General features: G+C 41.6%; 1 protein-coding gene across 4 annotated transcripts in view; it reads right to left on the reverse strand.

Annotated features, from left to right (window-relative positions):
* Positions 1–24,634, reverse strand: part of CACNA2D3 (calcium voltage-gated channel auxiliary subunit alpha2delta 3) — an 832,052-nt gene that overhangs the window by 711,937 nt on the left and 95,481 nt on the right. Inside the window, exon 1 of one of the 4 annotated variants that reach the window (XM_070574990.1) lies at positions 21,506–21,703. The exons of the other annotated variants lie outside the window; for them this stretch is intronic. The gene's annotated coding sequence lies outside the window, so the exon portion shown is untranslated. Of the gene's footprint in view, positions 1–21,505; positions 21,704–24,634 lie in introns of those variants that run through there. 4 annotated transcript variants of the gene reach the window in all.

The following is a 24,634-nucleotide window of genomic DNA, read 5'->3' on the forward strand; positions in this document are numbered from 1 at the left end:
TGCCCTCGACCACAGATGAGACAACCCCTGCTCACAACAGATCCCATGTTCCTATCACATTTCTGTAATAGGCAGGGCCGACGTTACCTACTAGTGAGTCTGTGGTCTGTGTATATCCACAGTATGATTAAGTTATTCTCAAGTAAACTCTGGTGTAAAATCCAGTACAAGAAGCTCAACCCAAATCTAGGGCTAGTTTTCCAACAATCTCATCGCCAGACCATCCTGCAAGAAAAGAGAGGCTTTTCCTGCAAGATCTACCTGTCCTTTAGCAAAACTTACAAAGGGAATTTTTCAAAAAATGAGATTATTATACCAAAAAGGCAGCTCTGCAAAAACAGACTCGGAACCACTGGGATCTCAGCACTTTGTAGAGCTGTATCTTGGGATCTCAATTAAAGAGGATTTCTGGAGAGATTACTGCATGAATAAAAAATTTCAAAAGCTGCTAATAGACAGTACATAAATACTGGAGCCAAGCAGAGTTCAACAGGAAAGCTGGAACAGTAAAACACGAGGGCTTCGCTATAACCCAGCGGGTCCTCAAATTTCACACTATTGTTCTGCCTTATAAGTGAAATCATTTTATGACAATATCATTTTGATATTTATCTAACTAGCCCCTTGGAGCCAGGTCACTTAACACTAATTCTGCTGCATATCAGTTCCATACTCATGTTCCAAAGGAACAATACTCATTTAGATTCAAGAGAGAAGATATAGATTTCAACGGCCAGAGCAGATGCAAGGTAAACATTGTTTAGGGAGACAATAAAGCTACTCCATTTCTGAAAATGCCGTGAGAGCTGGACGACACAGGATCAGTGTAGAGGGAAAGGCTCCAAGAGCCCTTTTTGACCAAAATAGGTTGACATTTGAGATTTCCACTCATTCTCACTCACTACTATGCCATGGTCTGCAGATTCTAAATAAACAGTGGCAGATAGCAGTAATAATGCTTCCACAAAGAATCCTGGATTCGTCACCTTATTCCATCCTAAATAATCTATGGTTTCAAATTAAGTTGGTTATGTAGAGATACTTGTTATCTCTTAGCTTCAAAATACAAACATACTGACTTTCATACAGGAGCTGGAGATGCCCTGCAATTACATTTCAGAGGCTGACTCTACTCCTCCCCATCTCTTACAACGTGACTTGAGTCTAACTCTCTTTCATCTCTTGCAGAGGCCTGTTCACTGCTCTCCCTCCTTCCCTCCTGTCCTGTAAACCCATCCCATCCCCCTTTTTAAAACACTGCAGCAGGATCAGTGCCACGCAAGTCCCAAATGTGGCTGGACGTCCTCCTGGGCATACATTTCCCAGCCTCTCAACTTGATCTGGCCCTGCCCAACTCCCCTATCTAACCCCTTACCACTCCCCCAGATTCTAAGATGGTCTACGCCTACACAATCTGCAAGCTTATGCTCCCTTGGGGCCTTTTCTCCAGCTGTTTCTTCTACCTAGAATGTTCTTTGCTTAGATCTTCACTCCCTGCTGTCATTAGGTCTCAGAGAGAATGCTACCTTCATTGCAGATTAAATGATACTTTCCCTGAACATGCAGCCCAAGCCACTACCTAGATGCCATCTAGCATATCGCCTATTTCCCTGCCTAGTCCTTACCAGTGTCTGATACTTTCTTGCTCGTTTGTTTCTTGCCCTCCCGCTACGAGACTGTAAGCCCCTGAGGAGTAGTGTCTTTATTACCTCTGTAAATAAAATGGATTTATAGTTCTATGCTTGTCATTCATGAACCACATGTTCACCACTGACCACAAAACAGGAGACTTCTTTTTTTTTATTGAGTTATTGATAGGTTACAATCTTGTGAAATTTCAATTGTACATTAATGTTTGTCAGTCATGTTGTAGGTGCACCACTTCACCCTTTGTGCCCTCCCCCCACCCCACCTTTCCCCTGGTATCCACTAAACTGTTCTTGGTCCATAGTTTTAAATTCCTCATATGAGTGGAGTCATACACAGATTATCTTTCTCTCGCTGGCTTATTTCACTTAACATAATTCTCTCAAGGTCCATCCATGTTATTGCAAATGGAATGATTTTGTTCTGTTTTGCAGCTGAGTAGTATTCCATTGTATATATGTACCACATCTTCTTTATCCATTCGTCTGTTGCTGGACACTTAGGTTGCTTCCACGTCTTGGCTATTGTAAACAGTGCTGCAATAAACATTGGGGTGCACAGGACTTTTGGGATTGCTGACTTCAGGCTCTTTGGATAAATACCCAGTAGTGGGATGGCTGGATCATATGGTAGCTCTATTTTTAGTTTTTTGAGGAATCTCCATACTGTTTTCCATAGTGGTTGCACCAGTTTGCATTCCCACCAGCAGTGTATGAGGGTTCAAAACAGGAGACTTCTTGATCCCAGTATGTACATTCGAACAAAATAAGCCAGACATGAAAATCAAGTAAGAAAAGTGGTAGCGACACTAAATGGGCTAGTAAGACTCTGGTTGATCATGGCTGCTTTCTATCAAACTTTAGACTTCAAAAATATCATATGCCAAGAGCACATAATGATTCAGAGAAAAGCAGCATTCTCTGAGGAACCCCATCAGATGCATTTGCCCACTGCATTTTCAGAGACGTCCTGACTATTCCACCATTAACTAAGAGCTCAGGGCACTGACTCCATGGTATCAAGAGCTTCATAATATGATTTTTTTTTCACACAACAAAAAGGCAATTAAAGAATCATCTTTAGCTACTTGGGGGTCCCTGTGGACTATTTTTATATATTAAGAGAAAAAAGGAAGAATGGTACTACTCGCCCCCAAAAATCCACAGTTTTGGTATAGAATGTTGAATGCTTGTGTGTTAGTCAGCATTCTCCAGAGAAACAAACCAACAGGATGTATGTATATACATATAGAAAGAGATTTATGATAAGGATTTGGCTCACGTAATGTGGAGACTGCCAAGTCCAAATCTGCAGTGTAGACTGGCAGCCTGTAGACACAGGAGAGAGGTGCAGTTCCAATCCTCAAGCCAGCAGGCGGAGGCCAGGACAGTCGATGATGCAGATGAAACCCAAAGGCAGTCTGCTGAGAAATCTCTTGCTCAAGGGGGCCAGTCTTTTTGTTCTATTCAGGCCTTCAGCTGATTGGATGAGGCCCACCACATGATGGAGGGCAATCTGCTTACTCAAAATTCACCCATTTAAATGTTGCTCTCATCCAACACCCTTCAAGCTGACACCAAAAATTAGGATTTCAACCTATGAATTTGAGGGAACACAATTCAGTGAATAACAGCATGTAATAATATTCACCGTCTCATCCAGGATAATATATAGCAAGTAATAGTTAAAGAAAATAAAACTCTTACATTTTCTAGGTATTTTAGAGACTCTTTTATTTATTTACCAAACATTAAGACACTTGGCCAATAGTCTGAGTACCTACTATGTACTAGGTCCTCTTCTTAAGTAGTGATCAAATGAGACAGCAGAGTGTGTCTTGGATGTTGGTCACGGAGGGCTGTTATTCTCAGATGGGAAGTCCCAATATGGAATTTCAAATATTTTTCATTTCAGGTAATTTTTCTTGAATTATAGATTTAATGTTAAGTCTGTTCCTTGCTTTAGTTTTCTCTTTCGGGAGCTCCTATTAGTTATACATTAGATCTCCTTTGTTTATCTCCAATATTTATTCCTTTCCCTTGAATCTTTTCTTAATTTTTTCTATTTAAAATGTCCCTAATTTTCACCTTCTATTTCCTTTAAGGCATTAACTCTTGTGTTTATTGGCTCCCTTCTAGTTTAACCTTTAGTTCTAAGAGATTTTTTCTTTTATTTCCAATGCTTTCCTCGCTTCTGTCCCCTCATTTCTTAGATGTTTCCATTTTGATTTATGGTGTTCTTGCCTATCCTTTATCACTTTCCTAATGAACTTTAACTCATTTTGACAATAGTAGGTTATAACTTTAATCTGCTTGGTGGGCGTGTCTATTTGACGTGTCATACGCAGAGATGTTACTCTGCTCCTTGTTCATTTGGTCTTATTTTGTCTTTCTATGAGACTTCACCTCCATCCTCATCTGTGGCTTGTATTTATGTGAGATTAATTTTCCTAAACTTTTAGGAGGAAGCATGGTTCACGACAGCTTTTCTAACTTCAGAGCTCCCTCTTCTGTTGTTTTCATGTAGCGTTAAAGAAAAGATGGTGTTGCCTTCTGAGACGTCTGGCTCTGCTTCTACCCCCATGTCCACTTTTATTACTAAACCTTGAAAAAATTCTCTGAACATCTGGGCAAAAAGAACATGTGACTTATAAGGAGAAAAATGTTATAATCAGACTTGGAAAGTAACAATTTCTGTACAAAGAAAACAGAGTAACATTTAAAATACTCAAGGAAATAAAACATGAGCCAAAGATTTTATATTTGGCAAAATTATTTTCAAGAATAAAGGACATAGGCAACATGCAAAAAACTCAGGGAATATGGTTCCCTTGAGTCATTTCTGAGAAACATACTAGAGATGAAGCTTCAGATAATCAAAATGGCTAAAAAGCAGAGATTGGGACTGGTGGTGGAGATTAAATATATAGATGCTTGGAATATTAAAGCTAAATGAGGGGTATAAAGGAGGCTATAGTATGTAATGGCGACGTTTTCAAAATGCAGATATTGCGGCGCTATTTTTTTAAATAGGAAGAATGGGAAAAATGCAAAAAAATGCTTTAAGTATTTTGAGTAATCATATTCATGGTGATAATATCATTCTGAAGTGTTTAACATATGAGATCAAGCAAATGAGTTATTACAGGTTATGAGATATTCTATCATCTCTGTGTCCTTAGAACCAAGTTTCTCGATGTGAAAGGAGATACAAACATAATATATAAAAGGTCAAAAACTCTGTGGTCCTGTATTTGAACTGGAAGTACTAGAATGAAATCATCAAGTATTTTTTATACACAAACACAGATACATTTATATGTAATGTAATTATTTTATTTTATACAGCTTCCAGCTTTGTCCCCTAAAAAGACCTAGAAACAGTGACTAACCAAGTAATACTGAGCACTTCTAGCACCCAGATTGTGGCCTTGATATACTATTTCTTACTAAAAGAACAGAATATCTTGGAGAAATGGCTGATTCCAGGTCTAGGGTAGGAAATGCCCAAGATAAGCCTGGCAAATCTCGTCATTCCATGTAGCGGGGAAGCTATCAAAGACTCCTAGGGCCATGTCCAGTGGAGTCTACATGAAGGGGCACTGCCATGGTAGATTTGAGCTTCGATAAAGATGATAATTGCAATTGACCAAAACCTATAAAATATGCTTAAATCCATTTGTTCATAGTGATACACAAAAAGAAAAAACAAAAACCAAAAAACCCTCACTGGTTGCCTTCAAAGGATGATAGGGGAAAGATTCACTCCTTTGAACCTGCTGAACAATGGCAAACAGTCAAGGACTTATCTTGCCTCTTTTATGAACTCCTGAATGAGAAACCAAAGCAGATGAGGGAAACACTTCTTTATGGAAATATTCCAGCTAACAAATGAAAAGTAAATGATATAATCAGAATATCGTGGCTTTGCAATCCTAGTAAATGGATGACTCCAGGCACTGAGCACCAACAGCTGTCAATGACACACAGAGGGCAGCAGGAGCCACATGCCTCCCAGTGAAAGTGCCTCACAGAGGTGTGTGCAAAGGCCCATATAGAATCAGACCCGCGTCTGGTCAAGCCTGTGGACTGCAGCTGCCAATTAACTTACAGGAAATTCCTAGGACAGAATAACAGGGTGAACGCCACCACGACTGAGCAATCAGGAAAACGCAAACTGTGGGAATCTCTAAAAGTGAAATGGCCTGGTTTTTAACAAATAAACTGTAAGGGGAAAAAAAGAGGGATGGAAGAGGAAGTTGCAGATTAAAAACTTGCAGAACTTGCAGAAGACATATCAAATAAAAAGGAAATGGTGAGACTAAACTATAGTGTCTGGGATGCACCCTTGAGTGGTCAAACTGCAAAGAAATGCAAGAAGGCAATTAAAATGAGAGAGAGAATATCTCTGCCTTTCTTGAGCTTATGGTCTAATGGGGGAAGAAGAAGACAAATAAAAATAAATTAAAAAACACATAAACACCCAAAGCAATCAAGTTTATTTATAAAAATTCCCTGTCAGGAACTATCAGGTGACAACGATAATAGAGAAGCAAACCCCAAACTAATCATGACCACACACTCTAAAAAGTACCCATCCTTGTGTTGAATTTCCATTGGAGAATCGACAAAGAAGTGGGGGCACTGTGACGGCATTTATGTTTAGATGAGCCCATTTTCCATAACCAGCGTTCGCTCACAAAGACACTGGTGAGCAACAGTGAGAGATGAGTGTGGATTCCCCAAAGGCAGGCTTTCTGAATAGATGCTGTTTCTCAAACTCTGCATTACACTGAGTAACAAGTGCATTACATAGAGGATCAAAAGTTGGCTGATGACCCATGCTCCAGGCCAAGGTGCTTTCAGTGCCATTGCCACATCAATGGAGTAGAGGCAATCCAAAATACCAGACTCTGGATGAACGATGGAACAGCCTGGCCTAAGGTCAAAGGCTCTAGCCCTGCATATGAGCCAACCTCAGAGTCAGGACTCTACATTCTCTGTTCAGCAGAAGCTACTATTTTTTTTTTTTTTTAATTTTTTTTGTGTGTGTGTGAGGAAGATTGGCCCTGAGCTAACATCTGTTGCCAATCTTCCTCTTTTTGCTTGAGGAAGATTGGCCCTGAGCTAACATCTGTTGCCAATCTTCCTCTTTTTGCTTGAGGAAGATTGGCCCTGAGCTAACATCTGTGCCCATCTTCCTCTATTCTTTGCATGTGGGATGCCACCACAGCATGGCTTGATGAGGGGTGTGTAGGTCCAAGCCCAGGATCTGAACCCTGGAACCCCAGGACCACCGAAGAAGAGCACGTGAACTTAACCACTATGCCACCAGGCCAGCCCCACAAGCTACTTTTTGGTGGTTCTAACCAGGGAGTTCCCAAGGGAATGATCATTCATATACACACACACACACACACACATACGCACACACACTCACTCATTCACAATCATTAAAAAAACAAACAAACAAAACCCGTGTTCTTTGACAATCTAGCTACTTGTAAGCTTTGCCCATATTGTCCAAATGAAGACACTGTTGAGGGCGAAAGGGAGTGACATTATTACGCCAGACAACTGGCGTGTAAACTAGACGGCCCTGGGCCAATCCAGACAAAAGAGTACCCTAGTACGACCCACACAAAACATGTCAAACTGCTCACATGTCATCTAAATCCTTCCAGAATTCTTGTTTCAGGAGCCACACAAAATGCAATGCAGTGCCAGCCTCCCAATGGACTCCCAAGGGTAGGAACAGGTGATGCTAGGAGGTCCATGGACAAACGTGTACTAGTTACTTTATTAGTCAACTATTTAAACGTGGATTGAATGAGGTATAGATAGCAATTTAACCACATGATTTCAAATATATTACTGCTTACAAGCAAACAGAAGTCTTTCAAAATGTTCATTGATTTAAATTAAAAATGACACTTCGACGCCTCCACGGGCGCTAGCTGTCTTGGTGCACCCACAGGACTAGATGTCCCATGCAGTTCCACAGGTTCCATCGGCCTACTTTTGAAAATTACTGGCATATTGAATACACGCTTCTTTTTTTCCTGCAGCCAATCAGTCAACGAATCTTTGCTGAGCCCTCACTGTGAGCCAGGCATTAGCCCAGACGCCAGGGCCACATGGTGACTCTGGTCCCTGCTCAGGGAACTCACCAGCCAGCGAGTCTTTGGCACAAATGATGTTATTTTTAAAGCTAATGAGGCATTTGATAGTTTGATTTAATAACAATGAATATATACTGTGTTTCATAGTTGACAGTTTGAACATAATCGCATTCAACTAATAGCTATTCGTTTACGTTAAAGTCAAGGAGGAAATGTTCTTTTTCAAGATCACCTCCAAGGCCAGCTGCTGCAGTGCATCAGCTAGGTTCCCAGGTCACAGACTCAGGGAACCTTCCCAACCCCTGCCCAGATCAGTTTTGCTCATCTGTAGCCATTGGGGCCACCTCTCTAAGAAGCCGAGTGCTTCCTCGAAGGCACACCCTGCAGCCATGCCTGGACTCTACAGTTGCTCCAGTTCCTCCCAACAGGATCCCAGGTTGAGAAGGATTGAGGGCCACTGTTAAGCTCTGGGGAGAAGCTGCTGGAATCAATTAGTCAGGTCGTTCTCCAGCAGAGGATGGGGGAGCACTGTCACCTGAATCAGTACCCCTACAGAGGGGACGCAGAAGCTCAGAGATTTACCCGCATGGTGCATTTAAGACACACATGTCATGCACTAGAAGCACCTTTTCCACATACTATTGCCGGCGGACTATACATTATATGTGCCACACAGGTAAACATCATGAATGTGCTAAGCTCTGTGACATTAGGGGAAAAACAGAATGAATCAAAGCTAACATTGTACAATTTGGAAAGAGGCTCCAGATGCATCCTAATTTCAGTCTCTTTATGAATCGAATAAGGAAGGCAGGGCAGGTATCATTATCCATACTTAGAATTAAGGAAAATGAGGCTCGGGGGGGATTAGTGACTTGTCCAAAGTCACACTGCTAAGAAGCGGCAAAGCTGAGTCAGAGCTCAAGTTCCTTCCACTCCACTACTTCCAAGTCTGGAGTCTGGAGCAGGGTAATCAGCAACTTCAGGGGCCCCCGCCCGCCTCCCCAGCGGTGGCTTATGTGTGTGGGTGGGGATGTTTTGCTTTCGTTTGTTTGTTCATTTTTCCCTTTTGATTCCACTTCACTAATCTTTTCTGGTCAGAACTATCAAACGCTTCGCTGCCTCAAGAATGAGTGTAATGAAGACAATGCTCTCGTTTGCGCTGCAGTGTACAAGACACGCGGTTCCTCATGCAAAATGAGCAGCCGCCAAGCCTCAAGTTTTTGTCCTGGCACACACGTGGCTTCCAGGCTACGGAGGTGAGTCAACAACTCGGCTTTATGAAGAGGAAAGCAGTGAAGAGCTAAGGACCAAAAAAAAGCTGAAAATAAAGCAATAAAATACTAAACAGCCTAAGGCAAGGGAAAACAGGATTGAAACAAAAAAACAGCCCACTAATTGGGAAAAAATATTCACAAGTTATTTATCCGACAAAGGGTTAATCTCCATAATATACAAAGAACTCACACAACTCAACAATAAAAAATCAAACAACCCAATTACAAAATGGGCAGGGGACATGAACAGACATTTCTCCAAAGAAGCTATATGGATGGCCAATAGACACATGAAAAGATGCTCATCATCACTAATCATCAGGGAAATGCAAATCAAAACTACACTAAGATATCACCTTACACCTGTTAGAACGGCAAAAATATCCAAAACCAAGAGTGACAAATGTTGGAGAGGCTGTGGAGAAAAGGGAACCCTCATACACTGTTGGTGGGAATGCAAACTGGTGCAGCCACTACGGAAAATAGTATGGAGATTCCTCAAAAAGTTAAGAATAGAAATACCTTATGACCCAGCCATCCCACTACTGGGTATCTATCCTAAGAACCTGAAATCAGCAATTCCAAAAGTTCCATGCACCCCTATGTTCATCGCAGCATTATTCACAATAGCCAAGTCATGGAACCAACCTAAGTGCCCAGCAACTGATGATTGGATAAAGAAGATGTGGTATGTGTATACAATGGAATACTACTCAGCCATAAAAAAGGACAAAGTTGTCCCATTCACAACAACATGGATAGACCTTGAGGGTTTTATGTTGAGTGAAATAAGCCAGACAGAGAAAGACAAACTCTGTATGACTCCACTCATAGGTGGTAGTTAACATATCGACAAAGAGAACTGATCGGTGGTTGCCAGGGGAAAGGGGGATAGGGGGAAGGCACTAGGGGTGAAGTGGTGTACCTACAACATGACTAATAATGATGTGCAACTGTAATTTCACAAGGATGTTAACTTTCATAACCTTAAAAAAAAAAAAAAGGAGGAAGAAAAAAAAAAAAAAAGACTAAACAGCCTAAACACTGAATATAATCAAGAGCACCCATTCATTTTAGGCCACATTTGTTGGGCATCCCCTGGTGTGTGTCAGGCATTGGGCGGCTCCTTCGGTTGAGCCTCCCCACACCATTCCCTGCCTCGTGGGCCATGAACCCAAGCTCTCTGCAGCCTTGGTTTCCAGGACTCCACAAGGACGCTGGATGGAGGGAAAGTCACTGCTGAGCTACAGAGTGGAGGAAGTGGAGGCAGAGGGCATGATCAGGGAGAAGATCGGGAATCACACACCTGGTCTACGGTCTGATATTGGGGTTCAGGCTCCGTGTTGAAGCTGACAGCAGCGCATCCGGACTCCAGACTCTGCCGGTGTCTCTGATATGAGGAAGGGTATTTTCCACAGAGCACTTCCATATTTTGACAATTGGTAGAAGGTACTTTACTGTGTGTTATCTTCACAACTCCCTCCTTGCCCCCAGTAACACCAACCAAACAAAAACAACCACTGATTGCGTACCTACCATGTTCCAGGCCCTGGGTTAAAGCCTTACAAATTTTTTCTCACTTAATCCTCACAGTAATGCTATTTCATAGGCACGCTTATCATCACTGTATTTTACTTATTTATTTATTTTCTGCTTTTTTCTCCCCAAATCCCCCCAGTACATAGTTGTATATTTTAGTTGTGGGTTCTTCTAGTTGTGGCATGTGGGACGCCACCTCAACGTGGCCTGATGAGCGATGCCATGTCCGCGCCCAGGATCCAAAGCGGCAAAATCCTGGGCCACCAAAGCAGAGCGCACAAACTTAACCACTCGGCCACAGGGCAGGCCCCTCATCACCATATTTTAGATGGAGAAACTGAGGCTTAGGAAGTTGATGTAACTTGCCCATGGTCACACAGCAAGCAAGTGTTGTAACTACTAACCAGCTACCACCACCAATACACTCAATATTTAAAGCTGAGTGCTTGTGTCCCCAGAGGTCAAGTTCCTATACACTGGCCTACACTGGCGCCCTCTGCCACAGAAGCTTTCTAGATATCGCCAGTGCGCCATCCACTTCTTCCACCTGCCACCAACAAAACAGCCATGCAAGTAACATACAGGCTGTACACCAGCCTATACTGTCTTGCATGCAATTTGAGTTGGGCATGCCCAACTTGGTCTCCACAAGGCCCAGTTTGCTCAGACTGTTTTGCAGGCCACATCTTCCTCTCAAAGTTGCCCAAAAGCCCCTTTGCGATCAACACATTTTCTTAGACTGTGGACTCTGGGGCCAGATGGCCAGGGTTTGAATCCTGGCTCTGCCACTTAGGAGCTGTGTGGCCTTGGGCAACACTCTTAGCCTCGCTGTGCTTTTTCTCATCTCTAACATAGGCACTCATGATACTATAAGACCCACCTCTCAGTATGCTAAGAGATTATACGAAGCTCTGCCCTGAAGTGCTTACAATAGTGCCTAGCAGGAAGGAAGCCCTCAGTCACGGTCACCTAGACAACAGCCACATGCAAGTCAGCACTGAGATTTTCTGGATGCTGAGATTTCTCTTAGAAACTGAATGTTTGGCAGCAAATAAAAGCAAAGATACAGAGTGACCCAAAGGATGCTGGCTCTTAGCTATTGGGCCTCTTTGCCACCAATTCAAGTTCTATTTCGAGGTCACCCAAAAGAAAGCAGAAGTGAGCAAAAGAATGAAGACTCCTTTTTGATAGCTTTTTCTCCAGGGAGTTGGATGATAACAACTGGCACTGGGTCCTAAGGTATTTTTTTCTTAGTACCAAGATATTTTCAAGTATGATAGCACCTCCAAAGTTTCCACGGGCAAAGCCAGCCTTCTCTCTGCTGTGGCTCCTCCAAGCATCTCTTTGCAAAATCAGCAGATGAGAAGAATGAAGAGCCTGGAGTCAACGTAGAGAATCACATCACGAGCCATAACCTAGGTAAGGCAAACCCTGCCTCCTCCTGCTTCCTTTCTCATCTTCACGTACCAGAGGGAAAGGCATCTCTCAGCTGCCGATCCATGTTCCTTTTACTTCACCTAATTATCATTCTGAGTGGATGCCTCTCACAAGGAAAATCATCCAGCAACTTCTGTCGTTCTGATTATGCTGAAGCAGCGGAGGGTTTTCAGTAACCGCGTTTGACAAGCGTTATTATATCTGGTAATTACTGTTCTCTTGGATAGGTTGGAACAAAACAGACTTGCTTATCGTCGCTAATCTTTCAACCTAAGCTGCTGGGCTTTTGACCTGCAACAACCAACCAACAGGATCTGCCAGCCCCCTTTGTGGCCCTTGTCAGGGGTGATTTTCACTTAAAAGAAAAAAACTTCACCTAATTTGACCATCACCAGTCAATTCTTTTCTCATATCTTGATGGGCTGAATATCCCAAATCCCCCTTCAATATGCTGAACCACTCCAGATAGTCCTGGAGAGTTTGGCATAAATGCCAAAAGGACAGTTTATATTTTACAAAATTAGAAATTAAGTTCTTAACTATAGGATTCTATTCTCTACTCTGTAAACTTTATTCCTGGCTCCAAATAAGATTCCACAGGTGGTTTACAGTGGATTCTTATAGCAGCTAATGTTTAGTGAGACTTTACCAAGTGCCTAGCATAGTGCAAAGTGGTTTTATTTTAAAAGTGTTATCTGATTTTATTCTCATGGAAACTAGGCTGGTAGTTACTATCATTGTACGATATTTTCACTATCCTTATTTTAATGATGAATAAAGTGAGGACTTGAGACTCTGATAATCTGCCCTAAATTTCACATCCGTTTGACTGCAGGCCCTGATACTCTATACTCTGACCCACTATTGCCTACTACTCTGTTACCTCCTATGCCATTATTTTGAGCATGGCTCAGATTTTCTGCTTTTCAGGAAGTAAAATTATGATTCTGAACCATGGCAGCCAGTAAACCACATGTCTCCTTCCCAAAGCTCTTCAACACACAGTCATCTTCCTTCTTCTGACTCAGCCCTGTCGGTTTGGACTCCTCATTTGGCAACTGGGATCACACCAGACATAACAATGCTTTCCAAACACAGTTTCTGGAAACCCTGCGCTACTTCAGCACTCTTTGATTCTTGCATTGGCAATGAACTTTGGCAATGATCTGTGTCAATGAGTTCATGTCTGATCTCTCCATCTGTATTATAAAATCTCTAAAGGCTAGAAGAATTAGGTTTACTGCTCTACACCCTTTCTTTGTCATGATGGTTACTCTATAAATACCTGTTAACTGATTTATTTCCATATTTAACTAATACAATAACTGCATTCTTGCTTATAGGGTTAAAAGCAAAGTATCTCAAACATTCAATTCCTACTTTTTGCTGTTCTTCAAGAGCCTCCGAAAGGTCTTGATCACACTCCAAGCCAAGCCCCATCCCAGAGGTAGGACTTAGCTGACTCATTAATTATTGTCCAATACTGCCTTGTGGTCCATATTTTAGCCAAAGGCCAGACACCCACTCCTTTCTACATATCAAATAATAATATTTTGACAGGCATTAGGAGAAATGACAGATAACAAATTTATGAGCATCACATCCCCAATATGTTTACATTTTTCAACAATAAACACATCTGTTGGTTGATATGATGCTAATAAATAAAATAATCAAAACGATCCAAAGACCTCAAACGAGTTTATTAGTGCTGTGGCTCACATTTTTGATAAACGACACTTTGGAGGCATAAGAAAATTAATTTCCTTGAGCCACAGGAAGAAAGAGTTGATGAGAATTGCTGTCCCATGTCCCGGTTGGCCCCATCATGGGCAGTTTACAACTGCATCTGGGAGGTAACTACCTCATGTTTTGGGGTCTTTTTCTCAGCAGCTCTTGCAAAACCTCCTTTTTCATTTAGACTTAAATCAAGAATGACCTTTAGTGCTTTTCCTTCTCAGAAAAGCAGGATTTATTTGCTTAACTGTATCTACTTCTCTACCAGGTACTGTCACATACAAAAACTGACACCATAAAAACTAGGTGACTTGCGATTTACTGTTTTTCTCCCCAACGGCAAAAAACTCTATGAGGCTAGACAGAAAATATCTTAGTGACTGCATTCACCTTTCGAGTTTTTTTTCTATTAAAATAAGTCCACATAGTGGGACTGCCATAAGAAAGCAATTATAAGACCCAAATTGGATTTTTTGCGTAATCATTTGAGGTGATTTGCTCTATCTCTGGGTTCAGCAGCAATTTGCGTCTGCCTCGTTAATATGCACAGGTGACTGACAATTCACAAATGTCAATACAAGTGATTATGTGACTAAAATAAAACCCAGAGTTCTACTGAGGTTCAACTATGCTATTTAAAAAATTACAAACATACATATTGGGGGGGAATGATTTGGAGGAAAAATTTAATAACATGTAAATTATGCTACAGAAGACCTGTGAACATAAGAAAACCAAGTCTGATGAGTGCAAAGAAATTTAAAAATAGTATGGAACAGTGTTTTTCAAGTATGCATTTTCAAACACTGATCCCTCAGTGTTAGGTTCAAGAGATGTTGCAAGAAAGCAGGATTCCTGGGAGTTTAGAGATGAGCCATACCACACATACTCTCTGAGATTCAATGCACATCAGGAAAATAAAGGCTCTGAAAAGTCCTGCATGTAAGCACCTGATTAACTTGGCTTAACTCTGTTATTTCCTAAACCTATTTATGCATGAAGCCATTTTTTTCCTACTTAACATCAATTATAAACTTGCTGAACTCATGTAGCTTTGGGGAAATCCTGCAATAGAAAGGGGAAAACATGGAAAATGGAGCCAGGGGAGGATTGAGCCAACGCAGGCGTGCTCAGCTGCAGCACACGCTGACACACTCGGACTTTCAGTCTGGCTAAAAGATGTTAATGCAATAATTCCTGAGACAGGGAAAAAGGCAATTAAAAAGTTGAGTCCGGGGGCTGGCCCCGCGGCCGAGTGGTTAAGTTCGTGCGCTCCGCTGCAGGTGGCCTAGTGTTTCATTGGTTCGAATCCTGGGCACGGACATGGCACTGCTCATCAAACCACGCTGAGGCTGCGTCCCACATGCCACAACTAGAAGGACCCACAACGAAGAATATACAACTATGTACTGGAGGGCTTTGGGGAGAAAAAGGAAAAAAAAATAAAATCTTTAAAAAAAAAAAAAAAAGTTGAGTCCCTCAAATGAAGTCTTGGCGGTTCTGCTAGTATTCCTCTTCATAAAAGTCAAGTTCCAGAGATCCAGCTGCTTGGAAAAAGATTAATCTTCACCATGAAAATATGTAAAAATGTTTTTGACCTACATTTAATTTGTTGAATTTAGATAAATACAAACTGCATGGATATTCAGATTATAGGTAACATAAACTACTAACTTAGATAAACAGTAACAGGGCCATCCCTAGGTAGATGCCTGCGGATTTGGGAAGGAAACAGAGTGCCTGCACCCTCCTCTCTGAGCCCTTTTCTCCTCTCCAAGTCAGTGCCCCCATGTTCCAAGGCTCCGGGGTGCTCTGCTTCCCCTGCACAGCAAAGCTTGTAAGCCCTTTCACGCCAGATGTGTGATTCCTCCTAGGGACATGAGCAGCCTGAAAGAGGTATGGTAGTGTTTAACACAAATGATTTCACACCATTAATTCTTCCAGGGGGAAAGAGAGGTGTTGATAGCAGGTATTTTGTAGGAGAAGAACTTCCTCCCACCGTTTAAATCAGATCAAAGTCTCCACTGGCATCATCTACTGCCATTAAGTAGAATCATTAGACCAGCGTTAATGGAATATTTTTTTTACATGTTACAAAAAAAAGAAGTTATCATCAGCAACAACAGCAGCTGCCATTTATGAAACAGCTAATGAGGACCAAGTACTACGCTAAGTGCTGTACATACATCATCACCCTCACTGTGTCCTTGAAACCATCAATGATACGGTGTTACTATGATATTCACTTTATTGAGGAGGAAACTGAGGCTCAGAGTGTAAAACCACCTGTGCAAAAATCTGTTGGCTAGCGTGCCACAGGGCTGTGTTTGAACCAGGGCAGTCTGGCTGAGCTGCTATGTTGTACAGCCTGCTTGGTTTGCCCACTTGGAACAACAGTATTTCAAATGAGCTTTGCATCATTTTCAGAGTCGCCCAGTTGGCCCTGGCCAGAGCTTCCACAAGCCTGACAACTTCGATGCACAGAGTCTGCACTTGCTGAGCTAAGGTTCCTAAGCCACCCCTCAACTATCATCCATGGAACTCATATTGGCATGTTGACTTGGCATCCTGCTGTTCAATCAAAAGTGACAATGACCCAGAGTTTAGCTCAGTGGGTATTTTTTCATAAACCTTTTATCTTAGCATAGTTTTAGATTTACAGACCAATTGCTAGGATAGGTACAGAGTTGTTATATACCCCCTGCCCAGTTTCCCCTATTGTTATCCTCTTACATTAGCATGGGATTTTTGTCACAACTAAGGAACAAGTATTGACGCATTATTATTAACTAAAATTCATATTTTATTCAGATTTCCTTAGTTTTTCCCTAACGTCCTTTTTCTATTTCAGGATTTCAAACATCTAAAACATCATTTAGTCGTCATGTCTCCTTCGGATCCTCTTGGCTATGACAGATTCTCTTGGACTTCCCTTGTTTTCATGATCTTGGCATTTCTGAGGAATACTGGTATTTTGTAGATTGTTCTTTGAATGGAAGTTTTCTGCTGTTTTTCTCATGATTAGACTGGGGTTTATGGGTTCTGAGGAGGAAGTGCCATTCTTATCACATCATAGCACACAAAGTGGCGTTCTCATCACATCACTGTGGATGTCAACTTTGACCACCTTGCTGAGGTGGTGGTGATCAAGTTCCTCCATTGTAAAGGTTTATTTTTCTCCCTTTCTATCCTTTCCTCTTTGGAAGGAAGTCACCACGTACAGCCAACAGTTGAGGAGTAGGCGTTATATTCCACCTCCTTGAGGGCAGAGCAGCTACATATATTATTTTGAATTCTTCTGCATGAGAGATTTGTCTATTCTCCCCCATCTATACATATCATGGATATTTATTTTATACTTTGGGTTACAATTCTATAATACTACTTAATTTTGTTATTCAAATTATTCCAATTTGGCCATTGGGAGCTCTTTCAGTTGGTTCCTGTGTTTCTTTGGCATACACTCAACACTGTCTTTCGATTGTTTGTTTTTTGAGCGCTTGCTTATTACTTTCTGATACTACCAATGCTCCAGGCTCATCTTATAAATTCCCCAACCTAGTCCTAGAAGCTGCCATTTCTCCAAGGAGTTCTGGTTCCTTTTATTGAAAAATGGTATTAGAAACCAAGATCTGGAAGAGTTGGTATTTTTTTTAAATGTTCATGAAAACCTGCTTGGTTTTATTTTAACCAAAAATCAACCCACCTTTAGTCTTCTAAATAAAATCAATTCCTGTCGAATGCAGCCATACGAGACAACTGAAAACGAACCGTATGATGATCAAACAGAGAATTTAAGTCCTCCATGCCTCATGACTCCCAACTCCCCTCTGAGCCAAGAAAGGATCCAGATCTCTTGCTTGCAGACAGCTCCTCCCTGGAGTAGAGTGCCAAGCAGGCCACTATGTCCAGATTGCTCCTTTTCCCAAAACTAGGAGAATTTTGTCCCAAAGAATGAACGTTCCTACACTGCTTCAGAAAACTGAGCACAAAGAGCCACCGTGCTGCTTACCAGCACTGCGTCATTAAACCTATTTCCAAAGGTACAGAAGGCCATAGAGGCCAAAAAGGCAAGGCAGTCTCTTTAAAAATATGCACTCAGGACACATCCATCTATGTGTCTCTAGGCTCTCTGCCTTTGAATAAGCTGTTCCTGAAGCCTGCACTGCCCTTCCCTACCCTCTGTGTGGGGCTCACCCTTGTCTAACTGGTAACCTCTTATACACCGTCCACCGCCAATGGATGATTGTTCTGTGGCTCCATCTACCATTCACTCATTCTACACCGTGCCTGGCTAGTCCAGGCCCTGGGACGTGGGATACAAGAGTGAATGCTAACAGACTGGGGCCCGGTTCTCACAGAGCTGGTATCCCAGGGGGACTCAGGGGAGCAGAAAAATCTCAGGTGGTGGCAAATGCTAAGAAGAAAAGTGGAGTGAGTGAGGAAGGGGACACCCAGTCCCTTTTCAAATGCCTCCTTATCAGAGGCCCTTCCTAAACACATTCCCACCACACTCCCTCTCCTTAGCCAAGTACATTTGTCTTTCTAGCATCAGAGCATTCACTATGTTCAATATAACTATTTGTCTGTCTGTCTGTCTCCCCAGTAGACTGACAACTCCTTGGGAGCAGGGATGGATTAGGTTTATCTTGTCAGTAGAGCATTTTGCAGAGAGCCAGCACCCAGGGAAGATGAGTCAAACTCCAAGGCATGAGATTCTGAAAACAATAGCAGCATGGACTGCAACATGGCTTTGTACCTTAATTTCATAATTTCAAGTCTGTGTCTTGTGCTATCATAAATCAAAATGCCCATGTGTTCTAGATCTGCATTTCAAGGAATAAGCTATCCAATATTAGGAAAAGACTTATGAAGAGACACACAGGAAAAAATCTAAACAACTGGCATGAAAAGAATAGACCTTGAAAGCATGGTGGGGCACACACAGACACACACAGCACACCTGTGCATCATATATATCTAGTATATACATACACATACATACGTTTACACAGCTGAGGCCACCCCCACTATGGCACAGAGGAGGTCACTGAAACGTGAAACACGTCTGTACTTGGATAACGAGGCAGTAGACCCAAGAGACTGGGCTGAGCCAAGGCATGCCACATGGGAACAAGCCACCCCAGGTGTGCCAAAGGCAAAGGGTCACATCCAGTGCAACAGCCTTGGCACTGCTACTGAGTTCTTGTGAACTCCCCTCCCACCCCACCCCAGGACCACTTCTTCCATTCATCATGCAGCTGCTTAACATTAGGCAACTACCTGTCTTCATGGAATGGAATAGAACAAATATGTCTCCAGAACCACAAAACCTATAACCTTGGTCTTGACAAAACCATGTACTACTAACTATAATGCCTGTGCAAACCATTCATTCATTCAACAAATTTTATGGAACCATTAGTACATGCCAGGTACTTTCTTACACACTGGAAATATACAGTTGGACTGAACAAAAGTCCCTTTCAGCTCCAAGACAGCATTCTAGTAGCATCAAAAAGCATTCTTACAACACAACGACACATTAGTCACATGTATGTGTCAGCCTCTCACTCACAAGGCTAGCCCAAGACAAGGCCTGTTTCTCTAGCAGATGATCACAGAGTACCTGAACTAACCAACATATTAACTAACATAATGCCTTAGATTTTTCAAGGAACTCTAACATTCATTTCTTTTTCTTTTGTTCTTCTTCTTCTTCTTCTTCTTCTTCTTTTGGTGAGGAAGATTGGCCCTGAGCTAAGATCTGTTGCCAGTCTTCCTCTTTTTGCTTGAGGAAGACTGTCCCTGAGCTAACATCTGTGCCAATCTTCCTCTATTTTGTGTGTGGGATGCCACCATAGCATGGCTTGATGAGCAATGTGTTGGTCTGTGCCCAGGATTTGAACCTGTGAACCCTGGGCCACCAAAGTGGAGCATGCTAACTTAACCACTACGCCACTGGGCCAGCCCCACAATCATCACCTCTAAGAGTTCCTTACATTTGCCCTGTAAAGTAGAAACAAGTAACCTTGCCCTTATGTTACAGATGGTAGATCTATGGTTCCCTGTGGTTAGCTGTCAGAGTAAGGACCAGAAGGTAGGCTTTCTAATTCCCACTTAAGAACTTCTTCTACCCAATCGAAGTACATTGGATTTCAACAAAAAGAAATCTATAAACATTCAGATATTTGGCAGCGATGACATTTGAGCCACCCACTTCCTAGAGACTCAAGCCCTCAATCAGTGAGCATTCTCCCTTGTCGTCTCAATGTGGCACCCCCTTAAAGACATCACGTGAAACACAGACCACCAAGCCCTGGCCTATATGTTGGCAGAGTGGATATTTTTTGTAAACCATAGCCTGTGGCCAACACACTCAGGCAGAACCCAGAAATGGAGTCTATCCAAGTCACCATGTGTCCCCATCATCATCTATCATGTTTACCAGAGCTGGATATCTTTTGGCAACAGATTCAATTTATGCAATTAAAAATAAGCTTGGAAATTTTAGATCATTTAATTAATCCTTATGTATTTTGTCCTATTAAGCAGCAGAGAAAATGTTTACAGCTCAATTGAATTAATTAGCATTTATAATTCTTTCTGCAAAGAGATTTGTCTACATCTATCTATATAAAATATTGTCGAAATAAAAATGTCCAATCTAGATTCTCTGGCAAGATAGAAGGAATTTTATAAGACTGTGGAGGTGACATGTGGCCTGAATAATCTCTCATACAAATTTATTGCATTTCTTGAGCTGTAAGTATAACACGCTTAATGAAGCTCAACGTTTGCAACCTGTCTCCCACAGAGGCCGGCAGAATTTGCCTTCGGAATCTCCTTTGTTTTAACTGTGGCTCAGAAACTATTTACACGCTAACACGAGCTTTGCATTCATTGATCATAGGATATACCCTTCAAAATTATCTATAAATATTATTACGCCTAGTCAGGAACTAATGACTCTCACAATTTACCAATTTAAACATGTATTGGCTCAGACAATTCTTATAAGATTTGGGAAATATTTTCATGAGTAAGGTAAGTGGGTATCTCGGTCAGTTTGGGCTGCTGTAACAAAATCCACCATAAACGGAGCGGCGTAAACAACAGGTATTTATTCCTCATAGTTCTGGACGCTGGGGGTCCAAGCCCAAAGTGCCCTCACCTTCAGTGTCTGGTGAGAGCCCTCTTCCTGCTGTGCAGACGTCATCTTCTTGCTGTATCCTCACACAGCAGAAGGAGAGAGTGAGCTCTCTGGTCTCTTTTTATAAGGGCACTGATGCCATCATGATCACTCTACCCTCATGACCTCATCTAAATCTAATTACCTCCCAAAGGCCCCACCTCCAAGTACTATCACATTGGGGGGTAGGGCTTAGGAATATGAAATTTGGGGGGGGGGAGGGACACAAAAATTCAGTCCATAGCAGTTAGGAAGGAGAATTTCACAGACTCTTGGATCCTCATCTTTTGGGGACCCCAAAGAAGAAACCAGAAAATACTCCATTGGTAAGAATAGAGAAAAAAAATGAAATCTGACATAATTTCCCTACAATAAAACTATACCAGCTTTTAAATTCATGTCTGTTTTTAGGACCAGAAGATAGGAACACTAATAAGTTGAAAATATTTTAAACCACAGGGCAAAAGAAACAAGTTTTCTTACAGTCAGCACTGTGAGTAGATCTGATTTTTTATTTTTTATTTATTTTATTTTTTTATTTAAAATTAAACTTACCTTTGGCAGAGTTTCCAGCTTGTATAATATTTTGCCATGATTGATGCTTCTTCCACCGTGGGTTATCTAGAAGCATCGTTCATCGGAGCGGTAAAGAACAGATGACGAGAAGTTACGTCAAGACGAGAAGGGAGGGGAGGTCTCTAATCTGCAGTCATCCAAATGATTAAAATTCCCCTCTCCACTGAAACGAGTGCTCTGAACAAGACACAATAAAATGGATCCCAGAACAGTAAATTTGGTATACTATATGAAAAGCTTGCCAAGGCAACTGGGACTCAGGGGAAAAGCTGGCATTTTTATAACCAGGTAACTGTCATGTGAACAAAACAGAGCATAAGAAGAAAAAAAGCAGAAATGAATCTAGCAAACTCCATAAAGGCTTAAAATTTCCTTAACTTATCAATAACTTTCAAACCTTGCATAGAAATCACCAGCCCTTCAGGCCTTACAAAGATCAGGTATTAACAGAATCATCTGTCATGGAACAAAAGGCCCAGACAAGAAAGAGAACCAACCAAGAAAGAGACTGGACCCCAGCGGCGTTGCTAGTTTAAGAAACTGATTCATTCCTGATGCTGCAACACAGCCCAAAGGAAGCTCTGACACCGGGGGAGCCAAACAGGGGCCCTGGAGGTGTCCAAGACACAAATCTTCAGGTGCAACTGGCCTCAGGAAAGATCACAGGGTTTTCCATGAAACAAATGTGAGCTCTTGGTGGAGAGAACAGCAACAGGGCACCATGTCACTATCTCAACACACCTCCGGCATGTCTGAAAGCAAGAAGTGAAAACCCAAACTGAGAATCCAACTCTGCTTGTGACGACATAGGCAATAATGCTGCACCGCCGTTCCTCATCTGTGACACACCGCTTCCGTCACCTTTCAATTCAGACTATGGGGATGTTATCTGGACACCACAGTGAACACCTCAGTAAAGATCGGTAGGGGCCTGCTGAGAGCAATAATGGGGTACAGAATAAAGTTGCAGGTAAAAGAGGACACAGGTCCTTGTTCTGAGAGTTCTGACTTCAAGGTCTGAATTCCAAGTATGAAATAAAAGGACCTGAAATAAAAGACTAGAATCCCTATGAACTTGCTAAAGAGATCACCGCTAGATGGTGGCCACCTCCCCAAAGACACGGCCCACCTTTCCACAAGGAGTCCGGCTAGAGTCAATGAATACTTGTTCAGTCTTTTGAACTCCATTTAGTGGTGCCCTGGGCTAGGTGATTTAGATATATTATATCTAATTCTTAGTGCAAGGCAAGTATTATCCCCCTTGTACCGGTGATGAAATCAAAACTCAAAGAGGTCAGCTCTCTCCATGAGATCACAGCCAGTTAAGTGGCAGAGCTGGGTGTTGAACCCAGGTTTCTGCTATGCCATGCTGCTAAGGAAACCAAATTGGTGATCTATTAAGGCTCCAGATGCAGACCTTTGAACAGGTCTCCGTTTTCCAATCTATAAAATCAGGAGAATGGACCAAATCTCTCTGCACTCCGGAAGTTCTGGGCCTCAAGGTAGAAATTTGGTCTTGGCAGGGGTCACAGGACATCCTCTAATCACATAAATTTCAAATTGAAATAAAAGAGGAGCCACAAAGACTTCCTGAAACAAAGCTGGACCCAGAACAAGCAACTCAGTCCCACTTCATCCAAGCTTCGCTGGTTCAGAAAAACGATTTCTCTCAAGATTGGTGAAAGGAAGTAAGGGAGATGACCAAAAGAGTCCTGGGCAACAGCTGAATTATTTGGCTTTGCTTTGTCCTCCTGCAAAACTCTAGCCTGAATAATGCGTGTACAGGATAGACTCAAACCCATGTAGCAAGGGCTTAGAGAACTTAACTGAGATGTGAACAACCCACACAAGCTTCAGAATGATCCCTAAACTATGTGTGCAAAGGACAGATCCAATCAGCATCCCACAGCTGAGAAGGCTGGACTGAGATTTGAACAGCCATACACTGAAACCGACAGAATTTACAGTCTGAGTCTAATTAGATAGACCCAGAGTTTACATAATATAACATTCAGAATGTTCAGGATATAATCCAAAATTACTTGAGGAAAAATACAATCAACAGATACCAACCCCCCAAGATGCTCCAGACGTGGGAACTATCAAACAGAGACTTTAAAAGAGCTATTAAAACTATAGTTCATGAGGTAAAGGAAAACAGTTGAAATAAATGAAAAAATAAGAACACTCAGAGAAATACAAACTACAATAAAGAACCAAATGAAAAATTTTAAACTTAAAAACACAATATCTTAAATAAAAGACTCACTAGGTGGGTTCAATAACAATGGAGATGACAGAGGAAAGAATTAGTGAATTGGAAGAGAAATCAATTGAAATTATCTACTCAAATACAGTGAGAGAAGAGCTCGGGAAAAAATGAACAGAGCTTCAGGAACCTTTGGGACAATTATCAGAAAGTCACTGGAGTCCCAACAAGCAAAAAAAAAAGAGATTTGGACAGGAAAATATATTTAAAAAAATAATTGCCAAATTTGTTCAAAGACATAAATATATAGACTCAAAAAGCTCAGTGATCCAGATATAGGATAAAGTCAAGGAAAACCACACCTAGACATAATCAAATGGCTGAAAACAAAATATAAAAGAAAAACCTCAAAAGCAGCTAGAGAAAAATGATACATTACATACAAGGAAACAGTATTTAAATTACCAGAAATTTCTCACCAGATACAATGAATTTCTCATCAGAAACCGGAGACCAAAAGACAGTGGAACAACATCTTTTAAATGCTATGTCCAGTGAAATATCCTTCAAGGATGAGCAAAATTAAGACATTCACAGATGAAAAAAAGCTAAGAGAATCTGTCACCAGCAGACCTGCTCTACAAGAAAGGCCAAAGAAAGTTCTTCAAGCCAAAGGTAAATGTTAATAGAGGGAAACTTAGATCTTCAGGCATGACGGAACAGCAACAGAAATGGTCAACAGCGGGCAAAATGTAATGGACTGCCTTTCTACTCTTCAGTACTCTAGAATATGTGTGACGGTTTAAAGCAAAAATGATCACATTGTCAATTGGGCTTCTCAATGCGTGTAAACATGACACATATGACAACTATGACATAAAGACCAGGAAGTAAAGGGA

Source organism: Equus przewalskii, chromosome 15, assembly GCF_037783145.1.
Source record: "Equus przewalskii isolate Varuska chromosome 15, EquPr2, whole genome shotgun sequence".
Lineage (NCBI taxonomy): Eukaryota > Metazoa > Chordata > Mammalia > Perissodactyla > Equidae > Equus > Equus przewalskii.